This window comes from Perca flavescens, chromosome 10, assembly GCF_004354835.1.
Source record: "Perca flavescens isolate YP-PL-M2 chromosome 10, PFLA_1.0, whole genome shotgun sequence".
NCBI classification, from domain to species: Eukaryota; Metazoa; Chordata; class Actinopteri; order Perciformes; family Percidae; genus Perca; species Perca flavescens.
The window spans coordinates 14,346,043-14,367,452 of NC_041340.1; the positions used below are offsets into that span (position 1 = coordinate 14,346,043).

Consider the following 21,410-nt stretch of genomic DNA (forward strand, 5'->3'; position numbering starts at 1 on the left):
CTGCCAGTCGCAATAACAACCAATTAGAGTCAGGATTCATGAACAAATTAAGCATTCCCAGAAGGCCCTACTTCCCCTGCTTTAGTCTCTTCAGCTGAGCTCATTGTTGACCATGAAAGGAGGTAATTTAAGCCAATTGAATGACTATGCAATGACTCACCCTGCATGTGGTGAGCGCAAACATTGTTAGATGCGAGAAAAGGACCAGGGCAAACTTTACTTATCAGCCATTTTCAGCTCAGGTTACAAATATGCAGATTTGTTCAGGTGGCATGACTGTTCAGCAGTGTACTGGGGTGAATACAATAAGGCGGTCACAGGACTTAAAGATGTCAAAGAGTGGGTGGTATTCCTGGTATTTGAAATCTTTTTCCCACACAGGTATATGTCCTCTCTGTGCTCACTCACACCTGCAAAGATTTCAAAACTGACAGAGGCTGTGATTTTGCCCTTCATCATGCAGTGCTGGCAGACACATTCCAGCACTGACAGAAAACCGTAAAGGAGTCCTGCAAAGGTTTCAGCTGTTCAGGAAAACACCGGTGTGCAAGATGGCAGAAAATGTGTGGGCTTACCACTACCATGTTATTGAATGGTTGTCAGCACAGACATGCTGTTTTTGCAGGATCCTCTGAGTTCCTGTAAAGGAAATGACTCAGTGATATGAGGCTCAAGCTCATTCCTGGAGCCCTGTGATAACCCATATGGGCATCAGAGGATCCTCTGGTCATCATTTCTGGACAGCAGTTCCCTTTGGGCATGTTTTGGTACAGATGTCATTAAACTATGCACCAGTATGTAACAAGAGACTTTTTAGCACAAAGGACAACTGCTCAAACACAACTCTTGTGAAGTAAAAACAGGGCTCAGTTCAGGGAAAGACAATGTATGTATAGTAGTCTACACTACATTTCAAGGTAACAAAAAAAGTCTTGATCAAATTATAGCAGTAATAGGTCATAGTGTCTGAAAAGTGTTATTTAAGGAGTTGCATCAATGACAGACACCACTGCTACAGCACTATCAGCACCATAAAAAAATGTTTTGTATACAGTATTTTTTGTGCATTCTACATTTTACTCACCACCCACTGTTGCACAATACAGCATGTCTCACCATGTTTCAAACTCCACTATATTGAGGTGAATAAAGGAATGCTTTCACTGCAATCCTGAGGCCACACCATGCGTGTGGCGATAAAATGGCAGAGACGGGCACAGAGGCAGGCACAGACACTGGTTAATAGCATGCAGCTGCAAGACACAAGGCATCAGAAACACAAATGAGAGGGCACTGCGTCCAAGCCAGCACTCATTGTGTCTGTCTTAAAGTAGGAGGCATTTGGCTCTGCTATGCCAGGGCCAAAATGAAGACTGAAAGGAAAGTGTCACCTCGAGCCCAGGCATTCAGAAGGAGAATGGAATTTAATCTCATCTCATGCAAACCTTGTACTTTTCCACTCAGGCTCGAGGCTCTAGGTCTAGGAGAAGGACCTATGCCTTTCTGTGACAACAGTTGTTTGTGCCAACTAACATAATGTTGGTATTTTTTGGAAGATTAGACATTAGCCTTGGTGGGATAATATGGTCTGAGAAAAGGGATGAAAGCTTAGTAATGTCCCTAGTGACAAAAGTTTAGAAACACAGACCAGATTCCACTGGTCAATTTTCATTCAAATATGTATAAGGCATGTTTCCTGCTGAGACTTTACAGGCTATGTCATATACTCTTCTATCATGCCACTATCTTAGCACAGTGTACTGGACTTTCTTGTTTTAGGGCATATAAGAGAAATAATGACAGCCAGAAATAGGAGTGAAATATTTTAAACCGGGTAGAAAAAAAAACAGCCACAAACTGACCTGTGAATCTTGCATTCACAGGAACAGCATCACTAAGCAGTGGGTTTCTGCTGCTTCCTGTCTGTTAGACCACACTCAGATGAAAATGTCTTACTCTGTGTACGAGCGGAAAGTTCTCAACTCCCCCTCCTTCCTTCTCATACAACGTGCTATTACTTTCACAGATATGAGGCCTATGACACAGGTAGCATATCCTACATAAACAATATAGTCAGTTTCTAGAAATATCTCCACACGTGACGTAAAAGATGAAAATGATTAATTCTCTGTTAGATTGTTTTTAGATAATGTCAACGCTGGTGCCTTAACACAGAATTTTAAGGCGTTTTAGATAGAAAGCGTGTTTTGCATGCAAGACTCAAAATCTCCAGCATTTTAAGCAAATATATTTGATTCGGCCTCATGAATACAATATAGAGCAGCAGGATACGATCTGCAAATGAGACACCCTTAGATATTGTCTCACCTTCTGTCTTTTTTGAGCCTGCTACCCACAGGTTGTTTAATGACAGTGATGGTGAATTAAAAGGATCACAATAGGGCTCTCGAAGCCACACCTGCTATTTGCAGCATCTCTTCCCCACAATGCTGACACAAGGCGTGCAAACACAGACAGCATTACTAACCCCCCACCCATTCACACACACACACACACACACACACACACACACACACACACACACACACACACACACACACACACCTTTGCTCATTGGGCCCCATGAGTCAGTTTTACAGAAACAAACTACAAAGTTCCTGTCACAGTCTTTACTTATAGGTCAGAATGAGAGTATATAAGTGTAACAGTACACAAACTGCAGTTTGTGCAACTAGAGCACCCCGCAAACCTTTTATGAGAAAAACCGCCTTAAAGCACGTACAAGCCATTCATTAACCATGTATAAAAATTCCATTGGCTGAATTAACTTCTGCTCCTAGTTAATATAAACACACAATAAGCCTGGAAATGTAAACATACAAATCTCTCAAAACTGCATGTGTCATTAATTTCCATGTCGACTATATTACTGATGTCTTACCAGATGAATCCAAAACTAGCTTTTACTACAAAGAAGCACATAACTTAACAGATGCAGCCCATTTGTCAGAAACAACCCCCAGCGGCCTATTTATATTATGTGGCAACAGGCCCTATGTCACAGATAGGAAGAACCATTGATGTTGTGAAAACAGGACAGGAAATTGCAGCAAAGTTTTAGAAATAACATCTGCACCCTCAAACATCACAGTTTGATGCACTGTGTGCTGCTTTAATGTCCACAAGGCTGTATAATTTTATTAGAGCATCTGGACATTGTTAGTAAGATGTGGAGTAGGAAAAGGTGTATCAATGGTGGGGAAAGTGCCATCTTAGCCATCTTCCAGCTGATATAATCTAACATTTTAACCGGTAAAAGCTACAGCAAGGGCAGGCTAAACATTCTACATTCAATTATATATATCTATCTATATATATCTATATAACTCTTTGCTGATTAAAAAAAAAGAACAATGAGATAGATATAAAAAAAGAAATTTAAGCATTAGACCCCGGCCGTTGCCAATCAGGATTGGATCCAGACAGGTGGAACCAAACCTTTTCCACTGCATAGTTTAACAGAGCACTGAACTTTTTGCAATGGCTTCCAGTTGCCTATAGATACAGTTTAAAGTGGTGCTACTAAATCACTGAAAGGAATGGGCCCATTTCGGATATGCTTAATGAATATAAACCGAATAGGGCCCTTAGATCCATGGACTCAGGTCAACTTGTCCAGCCCAGAGTCCTAACTACACATGGGGAAGCAGCATTTAGATGTTATGCCCTATGCTCTGGAACAAACTACCAGAAGATCTTAGATGAGTACCAAATGTTTAAATCCAGGTTAAAAACATTAATTTTTATTAATTCATTATTTTATGTACCTTTTATGTACTATTTTTATATTACTTTTCTCTTAATTGTATTATTTTCTATTTAATTACTATTTGTATGTATCTTATCATAATATTTTATATATGGATGTTCCTTCTTGTTTTTATCTATGTTAAGCACCATGAATTGCCAATGTGTCTGAGATGTGCTATAGAAATAAACTTGAGATTGCTTTTGCTAATGTTCCGATTGCTTTAGCCTTGCCGGTTTAGCCATGGTCATAGTATTGACCTAATCACTTAATGACAACACATTCTCTTTTATATTACAAACTGCTTTTCAATGGACACTTCGTGTCATACAACATGTGGTCAAGCAGCAACAATATCTTGACACTGTTCAGGTGTCTTCTTTTAGAAGATTAAGTTCTGGAGGTCTTAAAATATATGTGAAAACAATATGAACCTGCCAGGTAGAAGTAGCTAATGTTGCTCCCTACAGCCTCTCTTGTGTCTCAGCTCAATCAAGTCATTTTAAAATCCCAATGATTCCAAGTAAAAAACACTAAAAGTAAGGATTAGGATTAAAAACATGCAAGTCTGTGCATGTGTGTCGGTTGCCTCACACTGCCCTGCTGATACCTTTCTTGCAGACATATTTGAAATGCTTCATCCTGTCTCTGCTGTAGATTTGGCTGCTGTGTGGGAGCAATTTGATACATGACTAGACTGGAAAAGCTATATTCTCTCCTTTTTATACACTAAGCAGGCCCCCAACAGGCATTAGACATGTACAGGAGGCTAGTGCATAGATTAAACTTTCTGTATAACGAAAAAAGTCAAATTTAAAACAGTTATACAAGTATACAAACTCTCCTAAATTATAATAACCAAAGTTAAAAGGTAGGGTTGGTAACATTTTCCAATATACACTTTTTAATATTTTTTTGAAATGGTATTCACACCCAGACCGCTATTAATAATTCATGGGCTCCAAAAAAGGAGGGAAAAATAATCTGTAGCTGCTGTAATCCTGTAAAAGCTCCAACCAATCAAACCGAATGGGCCGCTCGGTTTGACTGGTTTAAGAACCAATAAAATGCCTTATTGCCCCGCTGCACCCCTCCGGTGTACGAGCCTGAACTCAGATATAATTTTTTGTTTTCAGGAAATGTCTAGCCAACATTATCAGTTTAGGTTGTGTTATAGCCGAGACACACACACCAGACGGCCGACCGTTGACAGAAAAGCCAGTCGAAATGATCAGTCGGGTCCCCGAGGTCCAAAAAACTGCCTCGGAACACACTGAGGCGACACTGACTTGAGAAACGTAATACGTCTCCATAGCAAGAAATGAAAATCGGCAGCTGATTGGACAAATGCGTCACATGGGTTTGTTTTCTCCAGAAATTCAAAGCCAGACTGTCATGGCGGTTCGTTCAGAATACGATCTCATATTGTACTAAAATAGTTCACTGAAACATGTTTCTGAAAACATTTTAAGCAAGAAATAGGCCATGAAGTTGCTGAATCTGTCTTCATTTCAGCTCAACAAAGGTCAATTTAAAAGATTTTCGTCAGATTTTGAGAGACTCTAGTCACCTCATTCCGCTCGTCATTTCCGGGTGAGTCCCAACTGCCCTGCCTCCGACTGAACATGTCAGGTCGGCCAAAATAAACGCTGACAGCCCCCCAGACTGACGACGGCACGGGACACACCTAACAGACTCGAGTCACTGACCTCGCCAGACTGTCCAACGGCCGATTATCGGCCCTGTGTGTCCCGACCTTTAGTCATATTAGCCCAATGCTAACATTAGCTTCACTGTCGATCTAGGCTCCTAGTAAGCTACACTAGCTAACGTATGTTTACATATTCCTATCTAACAAAACCCTAATTTGTGTAATGCTATATTCATGGTCGCCAGAGTCTGAACATGTGTCATTTACATATTGGCTTTTACAAATGCACTGCTGCTTCGTATCAAATATTTGCGCCAGAGAAATGGTTCTGTTGTTTATTGTGGGTGTCTTTCACACGTCCATCCCTGATGTGTTTACATTCATACCAATTATAACATGTCACAGCACAGGTACATTGGCATCAGCAAGATCAAGAGAGGACATCATACCAAAAAAATACCAGCAGCTTGAATAAAAACATGATGATATTCCTGTTTCTTTCTTAATCTATAAAGCACAGTGCCAATTTTAACCCTGATAGCCGCCATCAGTTTATGTAACTTGCCACAACAGCTAATTTTCTTGAAGAGAGAAATTCCAGTTGGCGCTTATATGCTGTATACTTATATACTTTCCACACCAGCATTGCAAGCAAACTACTACTAGTCTACTACTAGGTGTGTTTTCAGATGGCCCTGAAAATTTCAGGGCTCCAAGTCTGAGTCAAGGCTGGGACCAGGGGACCAGGCTGTTGCAGAGGAGGCTACATACCAAACAGGTCTGGACACAAACAGGTCCACCCAGTCAGGCATGCAGCAAAACGCCTATAGGAGGGAATTGGATCAAACAGAGAGGAAATAATAAAAATTTTCCTCGGTCTAGTCATGCACTTTGGGGTCAGGCTCTTCTCAAAGGTATAGTTCAACATCTTGGGCATGACGCTTATTTGCTCTTGCCAACAGTTAAATGAAAAAAATCAACACCATTCTCAAGAATGTATGTAGCTAGAGCCAGCAGTCGGTTCCCTGGGCTTATGATAAAGACTGGAAACCGGGGTCAACATCTAGCCTGGCTCTTTTCAAAGGTAACAAAATCCTCCTAACAGCAGATAGTCAACCCCAACCCCCCTATAAAACAGCTTGTCGATTTTACATCTCGGTTTCTGTAGGACATAAACAGACAAGACATAATACGTTATCTAGTGAGCTTTAAAAGGTGATAATGGATTTTTTTTTCTCATTGGACAGAGCCAAGCTAGCCGTTTCCCAGCTGTGCTTTGCTTTGAGAGCAGTAGCAATCTTTTCATCTAACGCTCTGCTAGAAAGCAAATAAGTGGAATTATTCCTTTAAATCCACTCTCAATTCTGTCAGCTCACAGTATGTCACACTACAGTATATTTATATGATGTATAATGTGTCCTTAAAGGTTAAAACACTATGGAAGATGCTAATTTGCAGCTTTAGCAAAGCCATTTTTAAGATTGCCGCAGATCAAGCTTCAGTTTAGCAGCTAATAACGACTAAATCAGCTCTTCTCATCTGATCCCCTGTAAAGCCTTGCAGGGACCACTCACACAGACAGCTTAGCCCCTTCAAGAGAGCTTATCTGATTTCACACAATTGGATACTAGGTCAGTGTGGTATTAGGTATCACTGGCCAATGTTTCTAATCTTGAAGCCAGTAAACGTCAGCCCCATTCCTAGATCTCAGGACAGAAGTGCTGAGTCATGATATCAGGTGCATACTTCAAACAGGGACACAAACTGTAAAACCATGTGACAGCCTAAACTACAACTTGCCAGGTCATGACGAATGGCTGGATTTCATGCTTTAGGTATTACCTCATCACTTGCACTTCAGTCAGTTCATCTTGAATGAATGAATGAAGAATGAATGAACAAATTTATTTCAGACATATCAAAAATAAACCAAACAAAACGTACTAAGTTAAATAAGCAAAACATTCAATAAACAATAAGTAATCTTGAGAATGACATGTTTTCTGTAATGATGTCTGAACTATTCTACACTACTTATAATGTGAAAGTTAGGATTACTTTACTAATCCCAACCATTTTCATTTAGATCATTTATTTCAACTCCTTAAAACATCAATCAAAGGTTCAATTCACCTCTTTGGAGAAGTATTTGAGCACATGCATGGAGGACGACAGTCTGGTCAATATTTGAGGAGGCTTTATGAAATACACTAATTTATGATAGTCAGGCGATGGGGAGGAAGGTGCAGCCTGGGTGCAGGAGATGAGGACAATAAACTACCTGGCGTGCTCAATTTGGTTATATAAGAAAATATTTACTGTACATGGCGCTATTGTTTAACCATGTTATGGATCTGTAATAATTATATGTGGAAAGTAGAAGAAGGTTACGTTTTCAGGAGGATACATACATTAATTAATTAATAACGTATGTACAAGGTAGCCTTTGCTTTAATACTGTTTTGAATAAAGAGGCCTGACAGCCAGTCTCCCGAGGGGCTGGGGTTATGTTGTTCTGACGAGAATCACAATGCAAAAACGCAAAGGTAAACAAGGAGTGGCTGTTGCTTAGGAACAAGCAGAGGGAGAGGGCTTGTAAAGTAGGCTATGTAGTAAAAGAAAGAGGGAGAAGGTGGGCCTCACTCAGCTCAGCAAAGGCCCGGTGTGTTTGCAAGGACGTATGTTGAAGACAAAGCCAGACGAGCATAAACAGACAACTGAATAGATTTTCAAATGGCTTCTGCCTGTGTAGTAAACTGCTATTATGAATCAAATAAATAAATAGTAAGAAGTGTTAAGCCTTTTCGTACATGCAAATATTTCAGGATATACGATAGATGTTGTTTTACCACCACTGCAAAGTTACTGATTTTGTTATGCAGTTGTCCCAGAAACATGACGTCAGAGACTTGTGATAATAGTGATGTGAATCTGCTTCTAACTAATGACCAGCACTCTTGACAGTCATGAAAGAGTAGTTCAACATTCGGGAAATGCGCTTTCCGAGAATTATACAAGACCGATTGATATCACTCTCATGTCTGTATGGTAAATATGAAGCTCAAGCCAGGCGACAGTTAGCTTTCCTTAGCATAAAGACTGAAAGCACAGGGAAAGAGCTAGCCTGGCCCTGTCCAGAGGAACACAATCTTCCACCACCACCTCTAAATCTCACTAATTCACACTTTATATGTTGTTTGTGTAATCTGTACCTGGCTAAGAAACAGTACGGCACATAACCCCTGTAAAACCACAAAGTTTTGTTTTAACACCTTTTGGTTTTTTTATGAATTAACCAAACAAGGCATTACATGTTATTTAGCAAACATTGGCAGTATTATTGGGTGGATTGTGTTACCTTTGGACAAAGCTAGGCTAGTTGTTTGTGCTTAGCTAAGCTAACCAGCTGTTACCTGTTGCTTTATATTTAACAGACAGATCTGAGAGTGGTATCAATCTTCTCGTCCAACTCTCAGCAAGAGAGCGAATAAGCATAGTTCTAAAAATGTAAAACAATTGCATAAGTAAAATGTTTGCTTTGATGTGAATAGGGCAGCATTAATGAGGGGCACTCTTGTCAGCCATTAGCTAAAATGTTTCAATTGAAATTTCCTTGATGGGCAAATTTATGAAGAACTTAAAATGTCACTGTAGAGCTACTATCCCCAAAATCTGTAACTTTTGCATGCCGCTCTATGTGTGTGCACTGACGTGTTTTGTGGCGTTTATCTGTCAAACCTGTGGTTCAGCCCCTTTTTCCACACATTGTGTTCACCACACCAGCCGCATTTCATGACAAATTTTCACAAAAAGGGCACCTTCGTTCTTTTTAATGTGGCTATTTGAGGCTCAATTTAGGCTAAGTTAAATGCCCGAGCCTCTGCCATGGTCCTTTCATGTCTGCTCATTGAGTATTTCATGGACAAGCAGGAGAAGGTGATGAAAGGGGAACAAGGTGACATTTAAATAATATCAAAAGCATCAAGAAAAAGGAGGAGAGGTTTCAAGACAAACATACATAAATTAAATTAAATCCATAACTGACACCTTTTCCACTCAGATGGGAGTTCAACAGATCATTTAAGTGCTGGAGTCATTATGGGCATGGACAGTTTTCCATATAACAGCCTGCTTCTGAGGCTTCCAGACACAGACACCACTGCAGCTGGGTGTCTGGGACCAAAGCCTCCGAAAACCATGTGGGAAATCAATTTCCCTCTGTGCCTGGTCAGAATGCCTCTTTGTACCAAGTGATACTGCATTAAAGCCAACATGATGTTTAAATTAGCATGAGGGAGTGTGAGGGGAGTTGGAAACAGACACCAGCAAAACATATTTCACTAAGGATGTCAGTTTTATGTTCAAATGCATCTCATTGCCATTTTTTAGCCATTTTACCTCAAGCAGGGTGGAACACACATCATTGGAAATAAAAATTATTGCAATTTGAATGTCTTTTCAGGCCACTGCTTTATATAGTAAAGTGCCAGCAATTTATAGCAGTCAGCTGGCTGCTACATGTTTCCGTATTTACAAATTACCATACAGTTACAAAAAATAACTGTGCTTCAAACAATGACAAGCCAACAGAAAGCTGTAATGAAATTTTTATGAGGTTAAACCTAAAACCTGCGTCCACCCATACAAGCACTATGACCGATATCAAGATACATCATTATCACCATTTCCATGAAAAGCAGTTCATTAGAGAAAATTGTTGAGTATATTCATACACTTTAAAGTTAGTTATATGAACTGCATGCTAGTAAAAGGGCAATTAATTTCCAAAAATAAAATCTGAACAGTATCAGCCTCTGTAGCTGACTGTCTAGTTCATAATTCATGATTAGTGTATTCATTTTTCACTGTTTCTTATGGTTGCTTGGACTCATCACCAACATAAGCATTATTCGATCTTGGTACAAGCATGCTGCATGCTTATTGTCTCACTGACGCTAATGAGATTTACTCCTTATGTATTGAAATTTGGTATTGAATGACAAGGTATTTTTTGATACTCGATACTATGGAGGCAATTTGGTCAGTGTATCAAAGTTCGGTAACCAGCCCTACTCATTAGGCAGCAGAATAACGTTATTGTTGGTTTTGTATGTAAACTAGTAGCTGTAAAGGAGTACAAAGTACAACATTCCCTCTGAAATGTAAAAGTACAGTAGTTCAGGTAATGTACTTAGTTACTTTCCACCCCTGAGCATGATATACTGTGTTGAGGCTAGACGCCGCAGTACGTGGACCTATTTAAGAGGCGACTCTAGCTTTTACTGCACATAATTTGTGTCCTGACCGGCGTGGTACGTTGCATAACCAAGGCTTGTTGTCAAAAGGTGTGACCTGATATTTCACATCTCTCTCTCTCTCTCTCTCTCACACACACACACACACACACACAAAGTCTTGTCACTTTACCGTACATCAACCACTAAAGCATAAATAAAAATCTTTGAGATACCTAAGCCAACCATTGGATATGTTGGATCATGAAGGCGTGTGTAATCACTGAGAAGTCCAGCAATATACATCACATCCCTCCAAAATAATAATAATAAGAAAGACACAAGGGAAAAAAACATAATCCCTGCTTCTCCTATACAAATCAAGATTTTCAGGGCTCAAATTAAATCTGTCTGGACAGAGAAAGCCTATTTGTATCAGCTGTGTTCGGATGTGATGATCACATCTTCGTCATGTTCCTCAGAACAGGCTGCCAGTCCCAGCATGCTCCGAGTATGAGACGGTTGCAACACGGAGAGACAGTTGCCCAATCGATTTCACTCTATTTATCAAGGGAGGGTTTCCTGAGCATACCTGCAACACATAAGTGGCTTTGACCTGCTGAGTGTAGCTGTCTGGAGAACCTGGAGACACAGTATGTGCCTTGCTCAGTGGCACCTTGACAGTAGCCGTTAGGGCAGAGGAGATTGTTACACATTAACTTTCCCCACCCAGTTTTTTTCCAGCTGGTCACAGGAGTTCAAACTTCCCGTCAAAAGCCCACTTGCTCAACCTTTAAGCCTCCATCCACTACAGAAAAAGAGAGTGCTATGGAAATGAAAATGGCACAGAAGAAATGGAGAAACTGACATGGAAACATGATGCAAATCCATCCTTGGGCAATATAAAAAACAGCCATTTAAACCATCAAAACAGGATGGGAGCTCTGACTGCTTTCTCATATTAACATTTCCCAGGCAGGTTGATTAAAAGATAATGACTGTGGGTAAACAAGACATGTGACTCTACTAGTTTCACTATAAGTCCACCTTGCCTCTGCATTCCCCTCAATAAATGGGAGACAACAATGGTCTTCTTAAGATTTTAAACATTTTATCAGTTTTAACTTTCTCCACTTGGCTTCCATATTAAGACCAAGTAGACAAGCTTGTTTATGCCACTGACATTCAAAACAGTATAATATTTAATTTGTGCAAAGGCATTATATTTGCATTACAGATATGATATGCATATAAAGAAAAGAAAAACTTTTGATACCTTTGATCCTTGTGATAAAGAACAGTTTGTACCTGGCCACATGAAACTGAAGCTGGTTCTCTGGTTATTCAATTCCAGGCATAAAAACACAACTTGTACCTGACCATACAAAGTTGGCTCTGTGTTTATTCTATTATAAGTATTTGTCTGTAACATGAAACTGAAATAGTCAATTTTTACATATCTCAGCATGCTGGGACTGTAGTAATAAACTCTACCCAACCTCCTCCTCACGTCATGCCCTTCTCTTGCAACGCCTCCGTCATCTTGCCCAAGCCTAATGATCTAATTACAGGCTAAGACTTGTTGACTTTGTATTGAAAGACGAGCCTACCTGACACTATTGTCCAGCCCCTTCTCTCTGTCTCTTCATCAGCCTTTATGTCCTCTGACTAAGGCACACACAAAGCCTTGATAAACAGCACCTACTGCATCATCTGAGGCACAAGGGCCTCATTTACAATCCAAATCAGGGTGGGCACAGAGTATGATGAAAAAGTTAGGTCAAATGCAAACTCAGATCTGCTCAGCACAACAGATCTATTCACTCACTGGGTCATGATGCTACAGCAGGTGTTTAATACAAATAAGAGTGCAAGGCCAATTGATTCAAACCTAATAATAGCTCAGAAACTGAGCCTACAGCGTAGAGACATTTATTTGGTATCTCTGAAGTGATCTGTTCTCAGTTGCCTGCCTTGGGCCCCAACTGTGAGTTACGTCAAACATTACATCAACATAATCAATTCTGAATGCCGAACTGATGAAACAATCACAAGCTTTGGTCTTTTGTGTATAACTACATAAAAAAAAGTTTGACCAAAATTGGATAAAATCTGCACTGGTTCAGGGCTTTTCTAAGATAACTACAGTGCTCTGTGCAGTATACTGCAGCAACATTTTAAAACAGATTCAATAAAAAGTGGGTGTAAAATCTAGATGTTGTTCAAACTGTAGCCATGTTTATTCAGCGATATAGTATGTGCACAATGTCTTGTGGGATCCAAAAAAGTGCAGAGTAGATTTCTGGTGAAACAGGAAGTGTGCTTTTATCTCTGCAGCACTGAACAACTTTCAGAAACAGATTCTCAGTAACATTAATAAGAAGAATTTAACTGGCTGATGGGAAAAAGTCTTTAGGGAAGGTCAACTAATACTGGCATAAAAAGGGGAAGCAAAATATTGTGGGTTCAAACTTCCCCCTGAATTGACATGAAGACCTTGTGTGCCTCTACTTTACAAGATGAGCAACATTCTGTTCTGATAAACTGAAGATTTTGATGCATGATCCACTGCATGACTGACTCCACACAATAGACTGTGGAGAGCAACAACAGCAAACCAACAGCAGTTTGTGTGTCTACTGATGCAGCATTTAACATTTGAAATAAGGACGGTATTACATTTTGAAAAGAAATCAAAAAATCAGCGTGATGTGTAATTAGTTACTACACCATGAAAAATACATGTGGGCTTGGTCAAGGGGCTTGCAAAACACTGTTCCCGCCCTTGCTTCAGCACACCATATAAGGCAACAATTCATAAAAGAAAAGCAATCACACAAATCAGCAAAAGATAATTCGTATTAGTTAGCTACTTAAAACGGCAAACACAAAAACCTATTACCTGATCTCACGCGTTGTCAAGCTGTAGAAGGCGTCAACAGAGTTTGATGTGTGCAACCCAAAATAAAAGTTTAATATATAAATAATATATAATTGAACTTGCATGACTTGTTAAAGCCCCCTTTAACAAAACCTTAACATGTCAAGTGTGCTAATAAAAATGCTACAATAAAGCCAAAGGTAGACATTATGGCGACCTAACTACCTAGCTGCCTATCCACTAACCCCTTAATACAGAAATATTGATTTTAACTTCCAAAACTTAAAAATAGTCAGAAACCCATTATAAGCCATTTGTTTCTACTAACAAGAACCATCAAAATAGGTAAAGTGTGAAGAGGAGGAGAACTATTCATCACTGACCTCAAAGACTTAGGATTCGGGTGACAATGTCCATAATAGCAACCGAACAAGTGACGATCAGGGTAACCAATGAAAATCAAGAGAAAAATAGACAACACAAGGCTAAAAGGGGAATAATCCAAGGTGCGTTCACCGGGGGACAAAGCGGTCTGAAGGTGTGGACCACTGGCCAGCCTCACACCTCTTTCTCACAGCGACAAAACAAAACTGGAGAGGAGGGTGAAAAAAAAAACCCACAATGCAATGGCTGCTGTTTGAAGCAGAAAAAGGAGAAGTGTAGTGAAGCAACTTGTCCTCTCCCTATGAGTCACGCAGCGCTGTTGCCATTGGTAGGGGAGCCCTGAGGCAGAGTGCTTTCACCTGGCCAATCAGCGGCGGGTATCGGCCTCAAATGTAAATTCTTTCAGGTGAGTTTTACGTGTGGCAGGGATTGGACGGTGCTGCAGCGGGGGAGGGGAGAGCAGAGAGGTCCAACCAGAGGGCCACACCTCAAACAGCATGAAAGACGATAGACAGGTTTCTCCTTCAGAGGCGGAGGAGTGCTTGAGGTGCAGGTAAACAGTTGGACAGGTATGCACTTACTTTAGACTTTGACCATACAATATGGGCCTGGCCTGGTGATTAAAATTGGTCTGGCAGCTCAGAAGTAAAGTTCACATCTCTTTGTGTCCTATTAAATCATTTACAATGAATTGTGACTCTATTAGCCGTGTCGGTGAGCCAGTTAAGCTGCTGACTTATGGTGAAGTTGTTCTCCCTGCAGTAAAGCCTCATAAAACAACTTCTCCCACTAGAAGGTACAAAGAAATGAAACTGCAAAGTCGACTCTATGTATGTATGAGCAAGTGCTTCACCTCAGAGGCCTGAAAAATCTCCCTTCCTCCCCCTCCTCCTCTTCAAGATTCAGTGATCATGATCACGGGAAAGCTCCGGTTGTGAACAATCATCACATGCAAGTTTCACTCAAGCAAGTTTTACATCTAAGGTTTTATTAAAAAGTACAGAAAGTGTCAAAGATCAGCTGCAGCAGATGGCACAGATCATTTTACTGACATATATCTTGTTAATCTTTATCTTCATCTGTGTTTTTAAAAAAAGAGCCATGCTCGTAATTTTGTTCATGTTTTACAATTCTAGGTTTTGCTGAATGACAAGTGAAAGGAATCTTGAGTCGTAAGTTCAGTACACAGATAGAACCAACTTGATAGAATCTTCATCAGAAATGGCACTCAAGGAAACAGGAAATGGTGGTCTGTGGTGAGTGTTGAGAGCACTCTGTGTCTTCACACTCTTGTCTGTACATCATGCAGGTTTCTCATTTAAAAGCCCCATGTAGTATATTCAACAGATGCAAAAGTCAAATATTTAAATAAAACTTGGCTCAAATTGGGATTGTTGGGAAAGAACATAAACATGAACAAACAAAGGACTCAGAGATTGATATTCAAAAAATGAACCCATTAAACTCAATTGAAACTGCAGCAGGGTCTGTTTGTCACAGACCCCGAAATCATCCTCTCAGTCTCCACCGAGTGCTCTCATCATCACATTAATTCTTCCTGGCCTCTATTCAGTACAGTTCAGCTCAGAGTAGAAAGCAGCTGTTTGCCTCAGAGCAAATTGATAGCCTTGCTGTGAGGGAAAGATACACCAAACAAGCTCCATTTATCACCGCCTTTAGAAATAATGTCCACAACCTTGAAGCCTTCGAGGAAACTGCTCGCTTCTTGTGATATAAACTCTTAAGGCTAATGCACTGCAGCTCTGCTAAAATCCAGGACAACTATGTAAACATACAAAAACACGAACACAACGCAAATTTAATTCCTATGTTATGTAAGCCTGTACAAATACCAAAGAGTTTTAAAACAGTATCTGAGGTCCAAAAGAGATACACATTTCTGTCAATGGCTCAACTGTGTGCCACCACGTTGCCACTATCAACAGGGTACTCATTCATCTTTAAGATTTTCTGGGTCTTTAGTTTACCCTCATTCAAGATCTTGAAATCCCATTTATATATTCACACAGTTTATCTACTCTGAAAGAAAAAAAAGCCATCAAAGGAAACGTTTGCAATAAACTGAGGAAAACGTTTAAGAGCTGCAGTACAGTGACTGTATAAGCTTTAAGATTCCTGAAGCACAAATTCTGCATATTCAACACTTGAAAAGAAAACTGTAATGAGACTGTGCTGCATCCCAGTGATCTGTTAATTGTGGGTGATCAGCTGTGTCGAAAGGCTATTTCTCTGACATAAAGTCTCTTAAGAGGAGCAAATAGATGAGAGGGCTTGCCATCAAAAACACATTTATTTATCTATGTGTGCCAGTATCTTCTGAGCTGGCCTAGTAGTTTTTGGTTAGAGGAACTCCAGTAACGTGAATGAACTATGTCCTGGTCTCCCTTAACAAGACGGGAGGGAGATTCACTACCTGCAATAACTATAATAACATATTATACACAGTATTTGTATATACTCATGTTTAATCTTTCAAAATGAATTCAACATTTCAAAAAAAAGCTTGCAACCATTCCAAAATACCTCCTTCAATCCCCCTCATTTATGCTGTTTCTGAAACATCCAATATTGCACTTGTTAGTCCGCTAACACATAAGCTGATCAACAGAAAATGAATAGTAATAGTTTTAGTCATTGACCAAGTTAATGTAAAAAAAATATTTGCTGAACAAATATGAGGCTTTGTTTGCTTGTTTCAGCTACATAATATACAATGACAATGTAAGAAATCTGACATTAGTTCAAGCTTTGGTAACTAGTGATGAGAATTTGTCATTATTTTGGACACCTCCTCATTATTTGATTAAGCAAATGTAAGATGAATTTATTGTGGATTGGACCTAATATGTTTGTATTGCATAAGGTCTCAAAAACACCAAATGAATATTGGCAAGAGTACAATATAAAAAATAAGTCAAGTTAAGTCAATTTTATTCATATAGGCCAAAAATCATAAGTTTGCATCAAATGGCTTTACAATCTGTACCCCAGACACACTCTGTCCTTTGACTCTTTCGTCAGTTAGAGAAAACCCCTTTTTACAGGAAAAAAAGGGGAAACTCTAGTTAAGGCAAGAGACCAGGGGTCTTTCTGGCAGGATGGACAGACATGGAATAGCCCAAATGTTGTATACAGACACACTGTGTTTAAGTTGATGTTTGGGGCAAAAAACAAGACACTGAAACTGAAACTGAAATCACTGTTCAAAAGTTTGTACTTGAAAGAAAATGTTACTTAGCTACACCAGACAGATCTTTGGTTTATTAATATCCTCAAATCTAGACTAAACTGTAAAGCCTGGTGAATGTGAATAATGTGTTATTGTGTACTTTTATTAAACGCAGCAAAAAAAAATCTTGCACTTATTCTCTCCAAAGAATTCACCCAGATTTGCACAACAAATCCCATCCACACATTCATGTTTAAATTGCTGGTGCTTCATGTCAAGTAAGTGGGATTCAATTAAAATCAGCCCACAGAGAGTGAAAACATAATTCTCTGCAGTATTTCCCCATTAAAGGGCAGAGCACTGCAATCCTGTGCACCATGAAGCTGGTGTGGTTAAGGCAGATGTCAGTGAATTCCCTTTAACCCAAAATGGGGACGTTAGATTACTAATTGCATGCTGTTAATCTTCTTGCTTGTTTATCCAAATGCCAATCCAAATGTAATTTTGAGCTGCTTGATTCACATTACAATACTAATAAAATAATGTTAATATGACAGCATTTAACTTAGTTATTCAGGTTACTACAGAAATTTATATGACAATAAATGTTATATAAGCCTGAACGGTTATTTTATGTGTCAAAGCTTAGTAAATGGAGTCCTCAAATACAGTATGACTACTGTAGTCCTCACTTCATATTATATTTTTGCTCCCGAACTTGATTTATATGACACACTTTAGGCATGCCCTGCAAATGTGTACCTAACAAACCACTCCACTAACAACTGCAAAACCCAGACCACTCTGTAAAGAGTTATTTTGGAGCACTGTGGGCTCATAAAACCTGACAAACAATCAAACAAATTTGAAACAATCCTTGACAGGATGAGATATGGGAGCCTTTGGAGGACGCACAGAATTATTTGCGTAGTTTGGAGGTCATCTGATGGCTGCTGTAGTCGCTAAAATACAGAACAGGGAGGCTGAGGCTGTGAGACGCCAGCTAACAGGACAGAGCAGGGCACCCCACAAGAGACGCAGAAGGAGTTGAACGAGAGTGCAGCGAGGCTTCATCATTAACAACACTGAGATGGACAAATAATTATTGTAGGAGAAAAGATTTAAAAAACCATCCGTCGTGTGTAAAAGATTGAAGGCAATCAAAATGCTATATAAATATTACAGTTATTATGGTTGAGAAGCATGCTAGCTGGTTGAGGTCAGACTTTGATGTTGCAACAATCTAGTTTGTTCAATGGGCTGACAGCTCAGAGCGCTACGAAGACTTCATCATTCTCGGACAGTGACCATCCTGAGTTGAGCCCGGATCTAAGCTGTTTCACTGTGCTGACCGAGTAGGACTATAGTATGACATACGGACCTAACAAAGAGCTGTGTAGGTGTACGGCTATACAGACCAAAATGCATTCAGTGTTTAACAGTTCATCCAACTGGGTGGGTGATTCAGTAGCACCTCAAAGAACGAGGCTCAGACCACAGACCTTTAGCAGATAATATTCAATGTGGTATTGAATACCATGCGCATACTTGCTTTATTCCTGGAAAGATACTATTTCATAGGGGTTCAAAACTCTCCTTGTGGGGTTGCTTGAACACTTAATGGAAGAAGAAAAAATGGTTTTCCGCCACCAGAATTCGACATACTGAAGCATCTGGAAATGGTGTTGACGAGAGAACTAAAACTGAAGCAAAACAGTAAATCTATCTATGAGCTGAAAGATTCTAAAACACTCTGTAGAGCTAAGGGGGAGTGCAGAGTCAGGTGATAATTACCTGTGTTTCACAAACAGTCATTTGATCGATTGCAAGCATAATTATATTGATTATAGCAGCTTTAACAATAAATTCTAAACGTGTGTGGTGGGGGGGCTCATTAAATTGTTTCACGCATTAAATCTGGTGCATGTGCCAGTAGTGTGAAACCCCTTGTATATACTACAGTAGCTGTTGAACAGATAAGCAGCAGCTTGCAGTTGTAGTAGCATTAGATCTACTTCTGCTGAATCCACATACACACGTACAGACTGCAACTCATTCATTATTAAATACAAAGAGCAGGCCAACAATCCAGATCATCCACATCACACCTCTGTGGGCTGTAACAGCTACCTGCAGACAGATAATGGCTGAAAGCCTTCATTGCTACGCCACGTCGCTGAACCACATAGGCTAACTGCAGTTTCTCCATTTTATCATAAACAATCACTGAGGTTTTGAAAAGTCCATGTATGTCACACTAGCAAATTCAGGGCTAGAAGCATTGCCTGCTCCAGTGTGCACCAACAGCCAGCAGCTTTTAACCTGAGAACTCTAGTTTATCTCAAGCTCATTATTAATAAAATGCCATGAGGCCCTAAGAGCATATTGCTCTGTCACTCAGGGCCTAGATTATAATACCCATTGGTTGCATGCAGTTAAATAATTCAACAAGGCTGAGACTGCCTGTCACTCTGGAATTAACCCAAAAGGATTTTCTTCTTCTTTTTTTTTTAACTGACTGTGAAGACAGACAACTGCCTCTCAGGAGATGTGATGAGCTTCCAGAGCTCACTGCAAATTCTGTCAACTCTTGTATTAGTCACGTTTGTTGAAAGTTGAATGAGGAAAGATCCTTTGGCTTTTTCCAACAAGGCTCACTCTTGCTCTTGTGATGTCACAGCACCACTGGTTGACCTGACTCATGAAAGGCCTCTGTGAACCACTCACTGCTACCTCATTAGCTCCAAGAGACATGAAAAATGACAGGGTGAAATGTCATTATGCACCAAAGTTGCAGACTGAGCCAGTTTCTATTTTTGTAAGCAGCTACTTTGTGTGGTCAAACTACAGTAAGCTAGAACATAACAACCCAAGCCATCACTCCTTAATGTAATTACACATTCATCAGTGATACAGCTTACTACACTGTGTGCTTACATGGACCTCAGCAGGCACCATACAAATATCTAAGTAATGTGGTTAAGTAATCTCATGACGTCAACATGCTGCCAGAGTGGACATGATCATCCTACAGTAGTTCTCCCTGCAGACAAAGTCATATATTGAGTCTAAGGTTTTCTTACTTCCCATGGTATCTGGAGGATTTCCGCCTTTTCAGCTCAACATTATCTAATCTGATATCTTATTATTTCAATTTTTGTTTAAAGCAATACTTTGGGAAATACACTCGCTTTTTAGCCAAGAATTAGAGATAAGATCGATACCAATCAGCCAACAGCCAGCTTAGTTTACCATAAAGACTGGGAACAGGGAGAAACAGTTAGCCTGGATCGGTCTAAAGTTAATCAAATCAGTGTATCAGTACCTATAAAGCTCACTAATTAACATGTCATATCTTGTTTGTTTAATCTGTACAACTAAAGTGTAAAAACAGTTTACAGGCAGATTTTGATACCTTTAGACAGGCTAGCGGTTTCCTCATTTCCAGTCTTATAAGCTAACCTAACCGGCAGCTAGAAGTAGCTTCATATTTACTGCACAGACATGAGAGTGGTATCAGTCGTCTTATCTACTTCTCTGCAAGAAAGATAATAAGCATATTTTCCAAAATGTTAAGCTATCTCTTTTAAGTAAAACTGTAATGCTTTTATTCAAAGACAGTCTATTCTCACTCGATTATAACCACAAAGTCTTTATTATTGCTTCACTTTGGAGTTTTATGATTACTGAATGAAAGAATCCTTTACATAATTGCATGCAGTATTTTTGTTTGTATAGCTTTTATCAGTCTATTTTCCACCTCCTGAATCAGTCCGATAGATTTCACAAAATTAACCTTTTATACCGCATTTACTATTATCACACTACGTAGGCCTACTTAAAACACCAAGTCAAATTGTCCTCCATTACATGCTAAAAATAGCTAGACTGTAACCCTGCATTACATCATGACAATGCGCAGATTCATGGAGAAACTCAGTCAAGATGACTCGTCCAAGTCACATGCTTGTGGGACAGGCAGCATGAGAGCAGAATGAGGTTACAGGTGGAATTTCCCCTCGTCTCTCCTTTCTCGCTGACGTCAGGTCCAATGGCAGCGGTTTCCTGCTGCTGCTGCCGCCTAGCAATCAAACATGTCAGACAAGGTGATATTCAGGTGTCAAAAGCTTGGGGTGGTGAAACAGCAGCGTACAATTAAGGAACTTTGCAAAACAGCAGTTCCCCCGCAAGCCCTCAACAGAAAACAGGCCAACATAGGGTATTTTTTCTACACATATAAAAAAGGGAAGTTCAACAGTTTTATTTCTCTTTTCACGAGTCGGTTCCTGCATTTATGCAAG

At 39.8% G+C, this 21,410-nt stretch overlaps 1 protein-coding gene across 2 annotated transcripts in view; it reads right to left on the reverse strand.

Annotated features, from left to right (window-relative positions):
- The window catches only part of elf1 (E74-like ETS transcription factor 1), a 41,572-nt gene that overhangs the window by 15,721 nt on the left and 4,441 nt on the right, over positions 1-21,410 (reverse strand). Inside the window, exon 1 of one of the 2 annotated variants that reach the window (XM_028589963.1) lies at positions 13,919-14,167. The exons of the other annotated variant lie outside the window; for it this stretch is intronic. The gene's annotated coding sequence lies outside the window, so the exon portion shown is untranslated. Of the gene's footprint in view, positions 1-13,918; positions 14,168-21,410 lie in introns of those variants that run through there. 2 annotated transcript variants of the gene reach the window in all.